Below are 16,532 nucleotides of genomic sequence, written 5' to 3' on the forward strand. Positions count from 1 at the left end.
TCACCCTGCCCCGCAGCACCACCTCACCCTGCCCCGCAGCACCTCCTCACCCTGCCCCGCACCACCTCACCCGGCCCCGCAGCACCACCTCACCCTGCACCAGGAGTCCAGCCCCAGAATCGGTACGGCTGGAAGGGACCTCTGGAGATCATCAATGCCCCTGCCAAGGCAGGGGCACCTGGAGCAGGTGGCACCAGAGGGTGTCCAGGTGGGTTTGGGATGTCTCCAGAGAGGAGACTCCACACTCTCCCTGGGAAGCTGTTCCAGGGCTCTGCCACCTCCATGGAAAGAAGTTCTTCCTCATGTTGAGGTGGAACTTTTTGTGTTTTAGTTTATGGCCATTGCTCCTCGTCCTATCACTGGGCCCCACAGAAAAGAGTCTGGCACCATCCTCTGACCTCTCTGAGGTATTTATATGCACTAACAAGATCCAGGATTGATCCAGACCCACAAACAGGCAAAGCACACAGTGCCCATCAACTTGGACCAACTTGGGGTTTGAGGCTCAGATTCTGCATGCAGGATGAACTGACATCACACTCCCTCCTTAAAAATAGTCAAAATTACCCAGAATTGATTCATTTTTTTGGTCTGTGACCATCCTTAACAACTGTTTTCACCACAGACACCTTGCACAATTAAAAAGCCACATTAGTACATGGTTAGTCATGCAAAAACCAACCTGCTGTACCCTTCCCAAGCAGTGGTTTCATCAGAACCTGGCTCTTGTACACAGCTGGAAGAGGGTGTGACACACACTCCTATCACACCCAGCTTGCCAGTTCTCTACAGGCCAGTTCCAGGGATGCTGAGGTAGTGATCAACCAGTAAATGTCCACTAAAAGTCATTTGTAAGCCAGGATGGCAGACAGAAGTCAAGCAACATTAGGAATAAGGTTTGTAGTTTCCACGCGTAACATCCTTTTAAAAAGTCAAGTTTCAAAAACTCCCTTCAGCTGCCTCGCACATCCCCTCCAAGCCTACAGTCAAACACCCTCCACCAGTGCCAGTGAGGGCCAAAAGCAATAAAGGGGTAAAAAGGAAGGAAAGCACTGCCAAGGCCACCACTAACCCATGGCCCCAAGCGCCACATCTACATGTTTGAAATGCCCCAGGGCTGGTGACTCCACCACTGCCCTGGGCAGCCGTGCCAGGGGCTGACCAGCCCTCCAGACCATGAGCTGGGCAGGACATGCCCTCAGGAGCATTTCCAGGTGGGAGATTGTACTCTCACGGGAAGGATGCTCTGGGTGCCAGCCCAGACACACATTAGTTGGCTGATGACACTGGATTCCCAGGACACACACCACTGTTCCATTACCAGTTGGAACACCGGGAATTCCCGATTTAACTCATTCCTCCAGATGACAGATGCTGTTGTCTTCAACACCGACTAATTAACATTGATTATTCATCATTACTCTATTCATCATGGAATAGATTTGTACATGTATCTCCAGCAGATACCTGACCAAGGCCAGCTCTGGAGAGAAAGTCTTAAGAACACAGGGCTTGGAACAACCTGTTCTAGTGGAAGGTGTCCCTGCCCATGGCAGGGGGATGGAATGACATGATCTTTAATGTCCCTTCCAACCCAAATCAGTCTGAGATTCCACAAGGTCTCACTTCACCATCCTGAAAACAGCCTCCAGCTCTTTCTAAATGCTTGTTTGCTATCACAGAATGTTAGCAGATTTTTCCATCCCTCTCACATGCAAAAGGCCGTTTCCAATAGGTATTTCCAAAGGGGAGGCAGTGGGGAAAGGGAGGGCAGGAGGGAAGATTTGTTATTAAAAAAGGGTCTGATGAGGATAACAGGAATAACAATTTATTCCTAAGAGTCAAATCCGCAAACCCAGCAGCCCTCGGCCCGCACAGGCAGGGCGGTGCGCGGGCTCGCCGATCGCATCCCGCATCCCGATCCAGGCCGCGCTTTGCAGCGCGCCGCGCGGGGAGCGCAGGCTCCTCACCCGGAGCGGGATCAACCATTTTTCATCCTCCCGGGATGACAGACCCCTCCAGAGGAGCCACTTTTAAGCGCAGACAAATCGCCGGCACATTCCTCCAGCCCTCTCTGGAGCATCCCACCCCCTTGCCCGCATCCCGCCCCGCTCACGCCGCGCTGGGAGCGCGGACACCCGGCACCGCCTCCAGATGCTGCAGCAGCAGCTCTCCTGCGGGGAGAGCAAGGCGGGCTCCGAGGTCGCTCTGCTGCTCCTCAGCACAGCTTACCACCCTGCAACTTCTTCTGGGGCTTCTTGTGAAGGGGACTGGTTGTAACGCAGCCGCCTGTGCTCCCGGTCCAAAGGCCATCATCCCCTGGTGGTCCAAAGGCCATCATCCCCTGGTGGTCCAAAGGCCATCATCCCCTGGTGGTCCAAAGGCCATCATCCCCTGCTGGTCCAAAGGCCATCATCCCCTGGTGGTCCAAAGGCCATCCCCGGTGGTCCAAAGGCCACCCCTCTTCACTCCTGGACAGAGGAGCTACACCAGCCCTAAGAAACCTGCCGTTCGTTGTTCCTATAACCCCGGGTTATCTCGGAGCAGGGACAGAACTCGCAGTAAGGGATGCGGTGTTTAGCGTTCCGTCAGAGCTCCCAGATGCCCGTGGAATTCCTGAGCTGCCGGGGCCGTGCCCACAGCCCAGGGCAGCATCGCTCGGCTGCGCCCACCCCGGCCGGGCAGGGATCCAAGGATCCAGCAGCTCCCTCCGGCCCGGCCGCTCCTCCCGTCCTGCAATTAGCACAGATCCGCTCCCAGAACAGGAGAAGTCCCTCAGGCCCTGGGACAAGAGCAGCCAGAAGCCACGGCAGCCAACCCAAACAAGTCCTTTGGCTCCAGGCCCACGCCGTGTGTCCTGAAGGGCCCTCGGCAGCGGCTCCCGCTCACCTTTCACTCCGCAGGCACTGGAGGCAGAGCAGGACACCCGTGCCCAATAAATACGGGGCCCTGAAAGGCTCTGACACAGTTCATACCCTCCACCCATCCCCCCCACCTCCAAAACTGCTCGGTGCTCTGTGACTTCTGCCAGGGGCATGAAATGCCCCCGAAGTATTTTCCTTGACAAAGTCTTACTGTCCCTCCGAGGCAGCCACACTGAAAAGTGGAACCATGGAAATCCTCCATCCACGTGGCCATTAAAGGGTCAGACTTGCCACTTTTCACTCCACTGCCGAGGTCAAGCCTATTTACACTACTTGGAAGACCTTCATCAGCAACAAACCAGCTCCCAGTGCACCTCTAGAGGCAGAGTAAAGCCAATTCAATATGTGGAATAAAATATTTTGATTTTTGGAATGTAGCATTTTGATTTTTCACGCAGGGAGCTCAACGCTGCCAGCAAACTAGCACAACCCAGCCTGATGCCTGAAAATGCACAGACATTCCACACAGGAAAAGCTCTCCACTAAAATTTAGAGGCTCGCAGTTCTCAGCAATGAACCCCATCATTTAATCAACACGGTGAAACACGGGTGTCTCAAATACATCTCTAAAATGCTTCAAGCAGAACTCGTATGGACAGAACAAGTGCAGAGGGAGCCCAGCAAGCACAACATTCACTGATGCCCATCCTGAGTGATGTTCTTGAGCTGAGTTTCACATCACTGCTGACACACCCCCAGCACACAGCACTGCCTGCTCAACGTGAACAACTGCAGAAATGGCCACGCTGGCAGGAGAAAACATTCCTGCCCTCCAACAACTTTAAAGCAAGGTCACTGTGAGCCACTGATATTACTGGTACTGATTTAATAGAGCAAAGGCTATTTCTGTCATTCCAAGTGATGGAAAAAAAAGGCTTTGCATTTTCTCTTTTCCCAAGAACTCTTTGCAAAAAGACTCTTCAATAATTCTTTAATTCCTGTTTCTTAATTCCATGGCAGAGTTTCACATTTCACCAGCAGATCCAACATGGTCACTATTCAAATATAAAAGCCCAGACAAGGAGGACTTGATAATCTTAAAGGTCTTTTCCGACCTTAAAAATTCTATGAAATGCCTCAAATACATCAGTGGCATCTCAGCATTAAAATTTCCATCCTGAGACAGCCTAGACAGGTTTGCCAAAACCTTTAGGGGCACACAATTCCTGTTTGGGTTTTTACCTGACAACTAGTCACTCAAAGCTTCACTGCCCTCGATGTCTTTTTTTTTTTTTCCTCTGTAAGAAAAGCAGACCTTAAAGTCACTGCAGATTGGATTCCAGACACACAGTATCACTCCAAGTAGTTGTGCCTTTGACAAACTGATTGTGGAAGACAAAATCAGGTCACCTGAGCAATTCTTACAGCACTTTGGACGTGATTTCACTTCTCCCTACCAGAGAGACCAAGCTCCATCCGCTGTTTGTCATCACACATCAGTGTTCAACCAGCAAACAAGGGAAGGCATCTGGACCAGAACAACATTGTGCTGGAGGGGACCAGCAACACAGAGCCCAAGCCACGGGGTTTGCATTAAGGCACTGATCTGTGTTCTTCTGTCACTCTGCACTCGTCCATTACACAGGCCTGAATTCACTGCAGGCAAATCTTTGCTAAGACATCTCACAACAGAGCACAGAATAGGGGCTACCAGCAAGAAGTCAGCATTTGCCATCAATAATGATCTTACTGTCAGCACAAGGAAATCACACTCCTGGCCTAAAACCACTGGATGGCGAGCAGGAAGGGAATGAGGGCGATGGGATGTGTAGTAAACATGCAACTCAATTGTTTGTTTTTCTTTCACCAGGAGAGATACAAAATATTTACACGTTCATCATTCAGGGGGAAATGAGGTCACAGACAGGTCAGTCAAAGCCCCTAACACTGAAATATCCCCACAGAAGCACAGGATGGGTTGGAGGGGACCTTAAAGATTATGCCTCCAAAGGTTGGCACTGCTGCTCCAGGAAGGCCACGTGCCTTAGTGCCAGGGATATTACAGCACGTGGGATAGTTCAGTTCACAATGCTTTCCATTTCTAAGCATAGATTACAGTCCTTCCTTTCACATCAGTTATGTCCTTCATAGCCTATAAGGCTCTCATTTCATGAGGATATATTATAATATAAATACAAGAATGAAATACCTTTTGACTCATATCCATTCATTAGAGATGAGTGAACAGCAAATGGAAAAATCAGACTTCAATCAATTATGATTTTTTTGTACCCTAATACATGCCTAAGACACTATTTTTAAAAAATTCTCTTACTGGACAACTTCAAGCAAATTCCAAGTTGCATGTAATTAACAACATATTTCTGATGCCCAAGCATAGCAGATTTCATCACTGCAATTTAAAGAACAGAACAAACCCCATTTTTTAAAGGGAAAGAGCACAGAAAGTCTTGAGGTTTTCTGTGTGACTAAGATCATCCTTTTGATTTCTGCCCCCAAGCTGATGGAGCTGTTAAAATTAATATAATATGTGCTCCTAACCTTAAAAACAAAACAACACCTAACTGCAGCTGAATTTCTACTCAATTACCAGAACTGTCCTAAGTTCTCTTCTCACTAAACAAAGAGGAATCCAGAGTATTAAGTCTGTGAGATTAATCTTCCCATTTTAAGTGAAGGGGACTAGGTCTGTATATTGTGTCACTTCAGTTTGTATACAATGTCACTTCAGAATCTCATTTTAAATACACATACTTATTAATAAATAATAAGTATGTGTATAATAATAGTAACATAAAGCCATGTTTGTCTTGATAGGAAGCAGGACAAGTTTCAAGAAATCCTCATTTTGGGTATTTTTCCTTTTTTTCTAGAAGCTAAGTGCTTTCTAACTCAGGCTATCGCACATTTCCCTTAATCCCCTTCTCGTGCACAGTAAAATACTCTGACAGGCAGCACAAACACGCACTTCCAGTCCCTCAGCCTCAGGATTTTGCTCATTACCTACAGTATTTCAGCACCCCCCAAGCAGGAGGATTCCCAGATGCCTGCCAGCTCTCCCAGCATTCCTCATTTTTAGGCAAGTTGTTTTTCACCTCAGATCACTTACACACTGGAAGAGACTGCACTGCAGTGAGGCAAACAGCACGTCAGAGCTCAAAAGAAACCCCCACTTTTGGCTAAGCTTTTGGCTCACAAATACTGGAGGGCTGTGAGTTTGTCATTAACAAAGCCTGGGTGAGTGTTGACGGTCAGGGTACAGTCTGCACCCAGCCTGGGCACGCTGGAGTGCCGTGCATTCAGAGGTTTATGTCTTTATGGACTACTGTAAAAGCATGAACTTCAGCCCACCAGTGTAAGAAAGAGGGATGTGCCATGACCTGTGGTACTGCCACAGCCATCTCTGAAGTGAGCAGTGCTGCAGTGCTGGCCAGTGACACACACTGCACCAGGGAGTGCCTCACTTCAGCGCTGCTCTGCAAAGGCAGGTGTCAGGACACAGATCACATGTTTGAGTTTTTACCTGCAGGTAAGAAAATGAAGGAAGGAAGGAACAGGGACAGAAAGGGGAGGATGGTGTGCTCTCATCTAGAGGTGGATAACAGATGGACTCCCAGCTCTGGTGTTTGACTGCAGGTACTGTCCTGGACACAGCATTCCACAGCCCCACACTGAACCTGCCCCAGGAAGAGAAGCCTGTGGTACAGATTTCCACTCCCTTTTACAGCTTCAGAAAGGGAGAGCTCCTTTCACTCAAACATAAGAAGAGAAGGCTCCAGGGAGATCTCAGAGCCCCTTCCAGGGCCTAAAGGGGCTTTAGGAAAGCTGGAGAGGGACTTGGGACAAGGGCCTGGAGTGCCAGGACAAGGGGGAATGGCTTCCCACTGCCAGAGGGCAGGGTTAGATGGGATAGTGGGAAGGAATTTCTCCCTGTGAGGGTGGTAAGGCCCTGGCACAGGTTGCCCAGAGAAGCTGTGGCTGCCCCTGGATCCCTGGAAGTGTCCAAGGCCAGGTTGGACGGGGCTTGGAGCAACCTGGGCTAGTGGAAAGTGTCCCTGCCCATGGCAGGGGGTGGAACAGGATGAGCTCTGGGGTTCTTTCCCACCCAAACCAGTCTGAGATTCTGTGATAATCTCCAGAACTATTTTCTCTCCAGTTACACAGACCATCTCTATGGTGTGTTTTGCAGGTACAAATCAAGGTCATGCCAGGCCTCTGACTTTGTCTGGAGTTACACAAGCATTTCTGATTCAGCACAAAGCAGATGGAAACTGCTCCGAGCTCTGCCCCCCAGGTGCTGCACTCAATAAGCCCCCCCATGTTATGCAATCCTTGCATTGAAAGGCTGCTCAGTGCCTTTGGAACTGAACAAATCCTGACGTCTGTAAAAGCTTTTAAGCAACACCCAAACTTCTTAAAGCTTCTCTCTTCAAAAACACAGTACAGGAGTAAAGATGATGTGATGTGAAAAACTTGAATAGTGTTTTCAAGTCATCCTCAAGAGAAGAAGCCAAAAAAGCTTAAAGAATATAAAGACCTTAGTTTTGGGTAGTTACTTTCCTGCAAACAACATACTGACCCAAGGGGCACTAAGGACATAAACAGTAAAACAAACCCTGTAAAGCAGCAAACCCAAACAAGTTCAGTTCCTACCCAGGTTGCTCCAGCTGTCTTCACCCAACAGCTGCACCTGCACACCTGCCTGCAGAATGGAGGCACCACTGTGCATGGGGAAGAAGGGAAGAGAAGGGGAGGCTGGAATTAGACCAGAAATTAATTCCTGTTGCAGATTACTGCTACTTGGATGTACAAGCAACTACCAAGGTGCAACACAAGACAGCAGTCAGGGAAGCTGCAGGGGCTCGGCTCTTTCCCCCCAGGACTGTTAAGCAGGTGATGGGTGCAGGAGGCACCCATCCAAAACACCAGTTTTGATCAGCTGGGAAATGATATTAAATACCAGCACACAGGACAGATGTAGAATCACAGAATCCCAGAATGGTTTACATTGGAAGGGACCTTAAATCTCATCCAGTCCCACCCCCTGTCACGGGCAGGGACACCTTCCACCAGCCCAGGTTGCTCCAAGCCCCATCCAACCTGGCCTTGGACACTTCCAGGGATCCAGGGGCAGCCACAGCTTCTCTGGGCAACCTGTGCCAGGGCCTCCCCACCCTCACAGGGAAGGATTCCTTCCATATTCCAAACTTCTGTATGTTCAGCCTGTCTCTAATCAATTGACAAAGACACTACTTGAACACGTGATTAAAATCTGAAGAACAGCATTTTCCATTGATGGAAGACGTTTCCTACAGCACCTTTTGAAATCTGTAGGTTTGTCTGAATGCACTAAGACAGCACACAAATCCTCCCTTACAGACACACCATCTCACATACATTTTTACATCACATTTCTGTTAAGGAGCATTTCAATGGACAATGTGGCTCTCATCTGAAGAACTACCCAATAGTTTTAAGGCAGAAAACTCATCCTTTGCCACTTGAGGAGATGTGCCTTAAACAGAAGCACTTATTAACTCAGAGACCAGCAGGAAACGCAGCTCTATATGAATTTTGATTAGACTGGTTCTGAAAGGAGAAGCTAATTCCGGAAACCAGCCCTTTCACCACACACAGGAGTACAAAACGTGCCGTTTCCTCTCTGTCCTCCACTTCTGCTCCTGCCCTCTCCTGTTATTCCAATGGTTTCCATGCCATTTCATTAACACAACAGAAAAAAATTAACGTAATTTTCTAACACACCAAAAAAAAAAAGGGGGGGGGGGAAAGGGGCTGGAAAATTCACTTCCTTGCTGTTGCTGTTTTAGCTCCAAAGCTAAGCAAGGCCAGCTGCTCAGGAAATACCATTGGAATGAACACATTATTGAACATGGAAGAATCAATGGAGATTGCTGTCAAAGTCTCACATGCTGCAAACAGCCCAGCAATGAGCGGCCCTGACAGACACTGCTCAGCCACGAGCAACAGCCCCATCCCTCACACCTGGGGCACACCACCAAAATCACTCCAAAAAGAAGAAATCACACAGAAAAGAACCGAATTAGAGGAATTCCAACAGGAAGCCAGGAGCTATTTTTTGTTATTAACACCTGACATAACAGTGCTGTTCTCTAGATATTGTATCTATTCCAGACCAAATGAGGAGAAGGAAAGGTGGTAGTTAAAGGTTACTTCCAAATAGCAAAGCCTACTCATTTTGTGACTGATTTCATCCTGGATTCTTTTACTGACACATCTGCTGACAACACACAAAGCACACTGACTATTTTAAAGGGCAACTTCAGCCTATTTTGTTGTAAATACTTGAATACCATGGAGGTTTCTCTCAGTCAGCTGACAGTGATGAACAATTTGACAATGCCAGAGTTCCTACAGCTGCTCCAGGCTCTCCCCTACAGCCACGATGAGGAAATTTCCCAGAACACCTCTGGTTTTATGTGGAAATTCTGTAATTCCATGTGACAAATACTTTGATTTAATAGAACTTTGAAATTCTGCCACATAAACTGAATTATAGCTGGAATGGTTCTCCCAGCACTGCCTGTAACTCCTGACACAGACCAGGCAGAGGTAAAGCTGATGATGCAAAAACCCTTGAGTGAAAAAGCAGTGCCATATCCAAACTCTGTTCCAGCAAATGCCACAGAAACAAAGGAATGTTCCTTCTGATTTAGTGAGCATCTAACTATTGAATGATGTCTCAGTTCCCAGTAAAGGCCAGTTTAGTCTGTGCTACCTGTTGGTTCCTACTTGCTGGAGGACAGGGTTGCAACGAACCAACCCTGACCTTAAAGCACTCTTCCAACCTTGAATGATGCTGTGATTCCACCATGATCAGAAAAACATGCTAATGACCACCACTATCCATATTTGGTGCCTCAAACCACTGCCCTCAATGTATATTTGAAGACTGGCTTATACAAATCTCTGCATGGGGATGATGCTACCAGTGCATCCTTCCATTTATACCCCAAGACAGGGGGGTGGAGGAAATTTCTTATCAAAGCAAAGAATTGTGGAAAACTGAAATACTCTGCTGCTCCTATTTTGAACTCTTCTTTCAGCTTGAAGTCACAGCATTTGCTAATGATTTGGATTATTTAGCAGAAATTAATTCTGTCTTACAGTCTCTTGAATTAATGACCTTGGTGTGGAACAAGCTTTGTGAACCTGAGTCCTGAAGATCCTGCAAGTATGAGAAAACAAAGAGAACACAGGTTTTGAAGCTCAAGATTAAAAGGCTGCTTTAAAATTAAGATTAGTCATAACAGATGAAAGCTGAACAGATGATGTGTTTGCCTTCCTGAGCAGAGAGAATGCGCTGGGTCAAAAATTCATTCAGAGATTCAAGTCGTGTCCACCTTGCAATACAATGAATGGCTTTATTTTCCCTTCCCTTCTTATCAGAAAAGGATTTTCGAGTATGCTCCTTCAAATTCTACAATGGCTTTCATGTCCAAGTCAAATAGCTGGCTCTTGGCACATGTGAAACCAAATACTGGCAGCTAATGACTGCCAGAGGAAATTCTTAATTAGACTATTTACACCCTCTTGATCCCAATAACCATTTTGTAGAAATGTCAAATCACACACAATTGCTTGCACTATGATTCCCATTTTTTATTATACAGCCCAACTTCCCAGGATTATACCTTACCAGGCAGTCAGAAGTTTAGCACATGAACATTAGACACTGTTACTTCACCAGGGAATGCCACAAGAGACAGTCAGTAACTGCTTCTGACCCAAATATGCAGCACACTCCTCTTCATGCCTTCTACAATCACTCTCAGACTCATCTCACGCTGCATTAATAGTTCATAGGTTATGCCAGCTTATTCAGGGTGCTTAGTACAGAGAGCTGTGTTAACAGCAGAGACTGTAAAACGTGTTGAAGGCCCCACCTGCAGTGCTGGCCTCCAGCATTACAGGGATGTGGAGCTGCTGGAGAGAGTCCAGAGGAGGCCACGGAGATGCTCCAAGGGCTGGAGCCCCTCTGCTCTGGAGCCAGGCTGGGAGAGCTGGGGGGGTTCCCCTGGAGAAGAGAAGGATCCAGGGACAGCTAAGAGCCCCTTACAGAGCCTAAAGGGGCTCCAGGAGAGCTGGAGAGGGACTGGGAACAAGGGATGGAGAGACAGGACACAGGGAATGGCTTCCCACTGCCAGAGGGCAGGGATGGATGGGATATTGGGAAGGAATTGTTGGCTGTGAGGGTGCTGAGGCCCTGGCACAGGTTGCCCAGAGAAGCTGTGGCTGCCCCATCCCTGGAAGTGTCCAAGGCCAGGTTGGACAGGGCTTGGAGCAGCCTGGGCTAGTGGAAGATGTCCCTGCCCATGGCAGGGGGTGGAACTGGATGAACTTTCAGGTCCCTTTCCACTCAGACCTTTCTGGAATTCTAAGATTCCCTATGAAATATTATCAAGTCCCAGATTTGGGCTGTATGCACAGCCAGAATGGGGAAGCACTGATAAAACTTCCCTTTTCCCTTCCTAATTGCAAGTATCTAAAAAAAAGTATTCAAAACAAGATTTCTAGGAAGGAAAAAAAAAAAAGAAGAAAAAATATATCACCAGTCTTCACTAGCTCATTGAAAAATAGATTAACTGGGTAAATTTGTTTGAAGATTTATCAGTTTCTTCTATTTGGGCACTTTAAGATGTTTGGTATTTCAATTAACTTGTAAAATTATGAGTTCTATGATCAGAATGCTTTTGAATAATGTTTGAGACCCAAATGCCCTAAGAAAGGTTATCAAGCAGAGGTATATTTAAAAGCATGTTTTACCTGTCAAAAACTCTTCTTGATTCAAACTGGGACATGATCTGAAATTCAGTGGATTAGGGGAATTACTATTAAAGTAGGAGACATAGATCTTCTGAAGAAATATTGAGTTCCAGAACACTCAGTTTGAACAGTTGGCATAAATAATTCTGACCTGTGCCTTTTCCTTGTTCACTGGAATTGGGAAGGCAATACCATGAGGAATATTCTCAGGAGAGAAAGACTGTGACAGCTGCACATCGAGGAGGAAACTGCCAGGTGAAGAGTTCCAACTGGATTTGGGATATTTTACAAGTTAAAACAATTCTGGTTTCATGGAGTGGTAAGAAAATTGACTGAATTATGTCCTTCTGTCCAAAAAAGAGTGAGAATACAGAAGGTTGTCGACTGCACCTTGGTAGGAAGCAATTTTTCTGTGCAAAACTGCTTTAACCACATTAGTTTCCCTGGTATTTCTTCACCAGCCACAATGTCCTTAACGTGAAGAACCTGAAGCAAACCTGTCTTTGCAATTAATACCAAAGAAAAACATTATGTGCTCCCAGGAGGGTGATCTAAAATTTGGATTTTACAGCCAGGTTGGTGGCTGCAGCTCCTCTGACCAGAGACCACCTGAACTGGCTAAAGAGCACAAAAAGCAGGACTGATTAATCAGGATTCAATAAGCTGTTGCTGAGATTACCCAAACCACACAGTGCATTTGGCATTTTTTAAGGTGAAAATTCGTCTCTGAGGTGAGTTTGGTTGGAAGCAGAGGAGGGAGATCACACTGAAGGCAGACAGTCACCTGCAGCAGATGTTCTGCTCAGCAAGAGATGTAGGGACTGATCTGCCAGGCAGAGGCCAAAACATCAGGTGGGCAAAGACTGGCCCTCAGAAATGGAGACAGTAACAAATCCAGGGACCTTCAGCCCTGGTGAAAAGCCAGGTAGTACTTGGGAGTATTGGGAGAACAGGCCACGTCCTCTGCCCAGTCTTTGACTGAATTTGGCAGGTCCGAGTTGCCAAGATGCTCAGTGGGTGTGGGGAGTTACAGGCTCTGCTGTCACCCTGGACCTGTCACCTCTGACCCCCCACTGACAGATGGGGCTTTTCCTGGAGCAACTGGGAAGAAGCACCTGGTGGCCGAGGCAGAAAAGGCTGGGAAATGCCCAGCAATCCCCCCTTCCTTGCCTCCAGCTGCTCTCAGGGGAGATAAGGATCCCATTCAAAGGAGTCAGGAAAACAGACAGGGACAGGTACCTTGGCAGTCCTTCAGTGTCAAACCTACAGCTCAGTCCCCAGCTCCTGCCTGGGCCAGCTGGACCTCACGGGGGTTTCATTCCTCCTCCAGGCCTCAGTTTTCATGGAGATCCCTGTTTATGCATGGGAGGGAAAACCTGAACCAGCTTTCTGCTTGCAAAACACCAGGGGTGGGGCGAGAGCAGAGGAAGGCTGGAGGGTGGAAAATCAATTCCAGAAAACTGTGTCAAAGATGACTCAGGGTTTTTTTTCCAGCTGCAGGTCACAAATAACACAGGTTTTACACAGGTTTTGGCCTGACCTTGCCTTGTGCAGGAGGCTATACTAGATAACCTCCTGCAGGCTCCCCTACCTGAATTTTCCTGCACAGGTGAAGGTTTCAGAATTGGTCAAATATAGTTTTGCTATTCTAAGTTTCATATCAAATGAAGATGCCTCAAAAATTAAGTATTTATATAAGGAAAAGAAACTCGTATCTGCCCCCTTCTTAACATTCTCTGTGGTACAACAAAGTGCAAAATTTTCCAAAGAGAATAAAGCAGTTGGAGAGACTTTCCCCCTTATAACAAGGCCACACTGGATGAAGGTTCAAGCTTAAGAAAACAAAAAAGGACTATTCATAACATATTAATGTTACATGAAAAAAAATCCCACTGAAGCCACAGTGATATTTAAACAATGCCTCCTGATACAAGTAATCATACATTAATAAGCCTGAATCATATTTTATACTGGAATATCACTTACAGAGGAGAAGACCCATGTTCAAAATAACATTCTTAAGAGACACTGAACTGTCTTCTTTAAATATTTTGGAAGCAAAAACAAACAACTGCTGGGTAGCAGAACTAAAGGGGCTTTACATCAAACCCCAGATATCACTGTGTGGAATCAGAGGTCACTCCATGTGCTCCCCATGTGAAAGGCTCCTGGGTTGAGTTCCCAGCACCTCCCAGTGAGCAAAGCACTGAGAAAGGGAGAACTTGCATCCCTTACCTTTGGAACACCAGTACCAAGTGTTTTGTAACCCCCAAACTGTTCCAGTTTTCACGGGGTACTTCTCTTGTCCCCCTCTGTGCCTGATCTCTCTCCATTTCTCCCCAGAAAACACAAGTGTTACACCAGCTCTGGAGCAGGGACACCACGCCTGGGTTTGACTGAACATGTAACACAGGTATGCCCTCATGCTTCAAAGCAGCCTACCCCCCTTACTCTCTTCTATTTGCCTACAGAAAAATCCTAGTTACTCAGCTGCACCATTTTCTGCAAAGAAAACCAGCTCCTACTGTGAAAAAGCTTGGACACTCCCCTGTGATGCACTGGCTTGTTTAATCACTAGGGAATAGAACCACGTAAAAGAGTCATCCTTCCACAAAAAGCAGTTTCAGTTGTATCACACAAGGTGCAATTCCAAGACATAACTCATCCATTAGCAAAATTAATAAACCTAAGGTATTGATCATCCCCAACACTGCAACCTCAGGGACTGCCAAGCTTGTATTCCTGCAACAAGTTCCACGACAGCTTTCCTTAACTAGTTGAAATTTCAAGTACTTTCCAAATAAAACAGGAATTGTGATTGTGAGTCACAAGAAAAATCACGTTCATACAACTACCAGCACTTCCAGGTCACTCCCCTTGTGCACCACTATTTTGTGAAGATGCCACAAGACTGTTTCATTTTAAAAACAGATTGACTTAGGATTTTCTAACACTTACTCCAATCAGCACTACAGTCCCCAAAGAAGAAACTCAGAGTTACTCCTAAAAATTTACCTAATCAGACCTAAAACTGTTGATCTAATATTACCATCAAATCCCTGTGGCACAAGTTTTCACACAGCTCTGTTGGCAAAGGGCCATCTTAACGCCAATTAACCTTTTGTTTATTAAGTCATTAAGTCTTGCTGACTTGATATTCAAAATTTTAAAGACACCTGGCAGAATATATCATGATCCAAACAGTTAAAAGACAAGCTGTGCCCACCATCTCCCCTCTGACACAGTCAGAGAAGGTGAGGTTGGACAGGACCTCTGAACACCGACCCTCCTTCCCTGCTCCAAGCAGCTCCAACCACGGCAGCCTGGCCCTGGCCAAACTCCCTCACTCTGAAACACCTCTAAGTATGGAGATTCCCCAACTTCACGCATTTGGTAGTGGAATTTCAGGAACTGAAACTGCTCTCCAACTTGAGAACGTGAAGATTTTTGTGAGCCCACAGAACTGGACGCAAAATAAGTGATTTGTCTAAATATTTACATTCTTTCAGTTGCTTAACACAGAGTTTGTTCTTCACACAGGCCTCAGTGACCCGCTGACAGAGTGAAAGCTGAGGCTCACAACTGGCAATTCTCCTGTATTGAAAATGCTGATTCATGAAGGGTTTTACACAGGTGCTTAAAAACACCTGATGAAGTGTTCACTGCTCCTTTCAAGAGCTCATGTGTTTTCCAAGATACAGAGATCGAGCCTAAAATGTTACTGAATATATACATTCCTACTTCACAGCAAATTATAACCTTGTTCATCTATTGCTTTAAGTATTTATATTCACAATGGAAAGACTGAAAAAATCTTGTAGTTTTGACTTATTCATGATTTAACTGCTCAGCAAATACAATGCTAAAGGTTAATGTTGAGACAGGGAACAGATGTTCAGTCAGAAGGAAACTTTTCTCAAGAGGAGATACCCAGGAAGTTTGTCTTTCCAATCTGCTCCAGCCCACGGAATTTCCCACCACACTTATCCATCTGGGAAAAACTGTGAATCAGCCTCCAGTTTAACTGTGTATAGAGGAGAAACACCAACTCTGAGGGCTGTAGCACATAACACTGGAAAGCACTCAAGGCACTCCTAACGTGCCCAAGCACTGAGGTGAGCATTAACTAAACATACACACTTCCTATCAACACATGATTCTTGTGATAGGTTTCAAAATAAATTTTATTAGTCAAAAGTACATTGAGGTGTTTAAGCTTAAGTGACAAACAGAGCACTCACTCTGGCTTCTAACCAGCAGAACATTTCACAGGTAAATGAAACTTAAAGTGGATGAGCTTCCTAATCCAAGCCTTCTCTCCTCCAGGCTGAGCAGTCTCAGCATTCTCAGCCTCTCCTCACATGAAAGATGCTCCATTCTCTTCATCATCTTTTGGTCCTGCACCAGATCTGCCCCAGGAAATCCATATCTCCCTTGCACAAAGCAGCCCACAATTAATGGCAGGACTCCAGATGTGGCCTCACTAGTACTGGGGAGAGAGGAAGGATGGATCAGCTCCCTCTGCCTCCTTCAGTCTTCCTTCAGAAAAGGAATCACTTCCTAGACTGGTTTGGGTTGGAAGAGACCTTAAAGATCATTTAGTCCCACCCCCCCGCCACGGAGTAACCTTCCACTAGCCCAGGTTGCTCCAAGCCCCGTCCAACCTGCCCCTGGACACCTCCAGGGATGGGGCAGCCACAGCTTCTCTGGGCAACCTGTGCCAGGGCCTCCCCACCCTCCCAGGGAAGAATTCCTTCCCAATACCCCATCTAACCTGCCCTCTGGCAGTAATGAAATCATGCCTTTCACTGCTCACAGCCACTAGGAAGGAGCAATCCCAGG

The 16,532-nt window shown here is 46.6% G+C and overlaps 1 protein-coding gene across 1 annotated transcript in view; it reads right to left on the bottom strand.

Annotated features, from left to right (window-relative positions):
- AGAP1 (ArfGAP with GTPase domain, ankyrin repeat and PH domain 1) overlaps positions 1 to 16,532 on the bottom strand; it is a 289,097-nt gene that overhangs the window by 250,119 nt on the left and 22,446 nt on the right. The window lies entirely within an intron of this gene.

This window comes from Corapipo altera, unplaced genomic scaffold, assembly GCF_003945725.1.
Source record: "Corapipo altera isolate COAL_440 unplaced genomic scaffold, ASM394572v1 183, whole genome shotgun sequence".
In the NCBI taxonomy this organism is placed as follows: Eukaryota; Metazoa; Chordata; class Aves; order Passeriformes; family Pipridae; genus Corapipo; species Corapipo altera.